At 44.4% G+C, this 3,151-nt stretch overlaps 1 non-coding gene across 1 annotated transcript; it reads right to left on the bottom strand.

Moving 5' to 3' along the window:
• Positions 1-861: 861 nt before the first annotated feature.
• LOC148165427 (5S ribosomal RNA) lies at positions 862-981 on the bottom strand. Its single transcript, XR_015771481.1, has one exon. It is a non-coding gene; the product is annotated as a 5S ribosomal RNA (ribosomal RNA).
• Between the last annotated feature and the right edge of the window lie 2,170 nt (positions 982-3,151).

The raw sequence follows: 3,151 nt of genomic DNA, 5'->3' as shown, positions 1-3,151 counted from the left end.
AACACCTACTGCGACTGACACGAAGCGCACTGACAAACGTACGGCTTGAAATAAATGCCGAACGCGGCGAAGGCTAGAAATTTATATATGGTCGGTACAGCGCCATCTCGTTAGGGCAATGGTCGAACGACGAACTAAGGCGGAGCGCCTGTTTGTCGCTCGCTCGTTATAAATAGAGGGATTTTAGGTGTGCGGCGTTTTAGATCGAGTATACTCGTCGTAACGTGCACGTCGTGTCTGTCTCGTTTTCTGTTTTTAAACGTTTTTTTAACTCGACGACTAGAAGAGAATGCCACCCAAGACCAGCGGTAAGGCGGCCAAGAAGGCCGGAAAAGCTCAAAAGAACATCTCGAAGAGCGACAAGAAAAAGAAGCGCAGGAGGAAGGAGAGTTACGCCATCTACATTTACAAGGTGTTGAAGCAGGTCCATCCCGATACCGGTATCTCCAGCAAGGCTATGTCTATCATGAACAGTTTCGTGAACGACATCTTCGAACGTATAGCTGCTGAAGCCAGTCGCCTCGCTCATTACAACAAACGTTCGACCATAACCAGCAGGGAGATCCAGACGGCGGTGCGTCTTCTTTTGCCCGGTGAATTGGCGAAGCACGCCGTTTCTGAAGGAACCAAGGCCGTCACCAAATACACCAGTTCAAAATAAATCCTCCTCGAGCAGCTTGGAAGTTGGTTGGAAAAAAAAGAAAAAAAATCGGTTCTTTTCAGAACCACAAATTCAACTCGAACGAATTAAAAATTTTCGTCTTCATACTATATAAGTTCCTGAGAGAAAATATAAATAGTGAAAAATATATTTAAAAAAAGTTTGACATCAGAAATGTTAATAAAAAAAGAAAAGAGTAGAGACAACGGCACGCGGTGTTCCCAAGCGGTCACCCATCCAAGTACTGACCGCGCCCGACGTTGCTTGACTTCGGTGATCGGACGAGAACCGGTAGTTTTCAACGTGGTATGGTCGTTGCCTGGTAAAATTTTCCAAGATGGTACGTTGACGATTTTTTGTGATTGTTCGATCGTTTGGATGTGACATTTTTCGATGGTACACATGTCAGAAAATGTACAAGATTTAAAAGAAGAAAAAAAAAAAATTTTTTTTTGCGAGTCGTTTTTTAGTTTTTTTTTTGCGACAAAATGACGAAAAAAAAAAACTCGTATGAGGCGTTAAATTAAATTGTTCGTTTGACGATCTCAACGAGTCACTTGCGATTAACGTAATTTAAAATTTGAGAACTTACTTACTCACTTGCTTGCTTAGATGGAAATAGCACCCACTTGAAGTAAACGCCGACACGGACCGGAGATGAATAAACTCCGAACGGACGGGGTTAATTCATGAACTGACCGTAGTACGGTCGAAGGTTCGCCGCCGCCGCTACCTGCTTTCTTTCTTAGAACTGATAACAGAGTTGGTTTCTTTGTCTGTTCATTCATCGAAATTCCCACCACTCTGGCCGGGCCGGGCGGGGTGGGTGTGTGTTGTTTCATGATTTGTTCTCTTCTCGATTTATTCTTTTTCCGACGTCGTTCGATTCATAGAGATGTTTTCGTCGAAAGTGTGGTCGCGTTTACATTGCATTAAAATTTAATTTGTTCCAGTGCGACGATGAAACAAGAAAAAAGTTTCAAGTAAGTACGCACGCACGCACACCTACATATTTCATTTTTTAAATCTTTCGACGTTCGTAGTTTCTGCTCGAAATGTCGACTAATAGTAGGGAATGTTTTGTTGATTTGTTTGTTTTTCGTTTTTGAGAAGAACAAATGAAAATTTCGTTGGATTTCTGTCGACCGACGACCGACTGAAAATCCGCCGACATCGACGTAGTTTTATTTAGAGTGTCTGAAAAATGCAAACAATGCAAGATTTCCGTATTTTTGTTGGTTTGTGGTGTTTGGGGAGTTTTTTTTATGATTATAAAATGGTTTCGTCGAGAAAAATTGCTTCTTTCGCAATGAATTGGCAAGAAAAATTAAAAAACTCGTCCGTTCCCGTCGCTGGATGTTCGACGGTGGTCCGTCTGATTTTCCCTTTATTTTCGTAAAATTGACGAGAATTTCGCCGTCAAAACTGTTTTCGGTGATGTTTCGATGATGGGATTTCGTCGTGTGAGGTAATTTTTGAGGAAAAAATGTCGATTTTGCGAAAAAAGTCGTTCGAAAAGTCCGTTCGTCGTACAAATTCGTTTCTCATGGTCGAGTCCGAAATTGACATCGTTTTTTTTCCGACCTGTTCGTCAAGATCGTTTTCAAAAATCAACTCCTACGAAAGGCGAAGGTTTTATCTTCGTTCTTGAAAAAATTCGACCTTCTCGGACGTCATCTTCGACCGTTTGTGAATTTTTTTCCTACACTCTGCAGGTTCGTCGGTCGTCGCTCCGATCCGTGCTGCGTCTCTTTGCGAGGCGATTTTCGAAAAGATCGCACGTACTTTTCGACCGATTCGTTCGTGAAACTTGTAGAGGATGCTTCCAAGTTTGTCTGGTCGAAAGCGGAACTTTCCTGTTATTCGTGGAAAACGCGTAACGTCGGCGTCGAACTTGGATGTCATCTCCTTGTTTCGGAGGGTCTTTGTTCGAGTCGACGTTCGATCGGTCCTTGTTCGCTTTTGGAGGTCGGCTGGTCGTCCGGGAAAACTTGAGGTTATTCAGGAGGCCATCGCCGACCGAATCGCTCATGTTCCCGCACCCGGAGGCGGTGATCTTCGCGTAAAGAGAACGATGCCATCACGCGAAAGCTGTATTCGAGGCCCACTGAATTTTCTAACTCGACGAGAAGGCTCTCGTTTAGTCCGCGGTCCGCGCGTTTTCGAACGCGCCAACACTTTGACTTTGGCGCCCAATTCGTTCTGTAAAGTTCATTCGTTCTTTCACCGAAGAATAAGCCTACCTATAATAAAAAGAAAAAAACGCGCGCGCGATAGACGAAAATATGGCCGACGTAGAAAATCAAGCAGCTTCGACGGTCGCCGGTGCCACTTCCGGCTCCTCACCGGTGAAGAAGGAGAAGAAGCCCAAAAATCCGAGAAGCAAACCTTCTCATCCGCCCACTTCGGAGATGGTCACCAACGCCATCAAAGGCTTGAAGGAACGCGGCGGTTCTTCGTTGCAGGCGATCAAGAAATATGTCGCGGCCA

This window comes from Gnatocerus cornutus, unplaced genomic scaffold (assembly GCF_029298725.1).
Source record: "Gnatocerus cornutus isolate USDA-ARS CGAHR unplaced genomic scaffold, icGnaCorn1.1 ctg00000321.1, whole genome shotgun sequence".
In the NCBI taxonomy this organism is placed as follows: domain Eukaryota; kingdom Metazoa; phylum Arthropoda; class Insecta; order Coleoptera; family Tenebrionidae; genus Gnatocerus; species Gnatocerus cornutus.
This window is presented reverse-complemented; position numbering and strand designations above follow the sequence as displayed.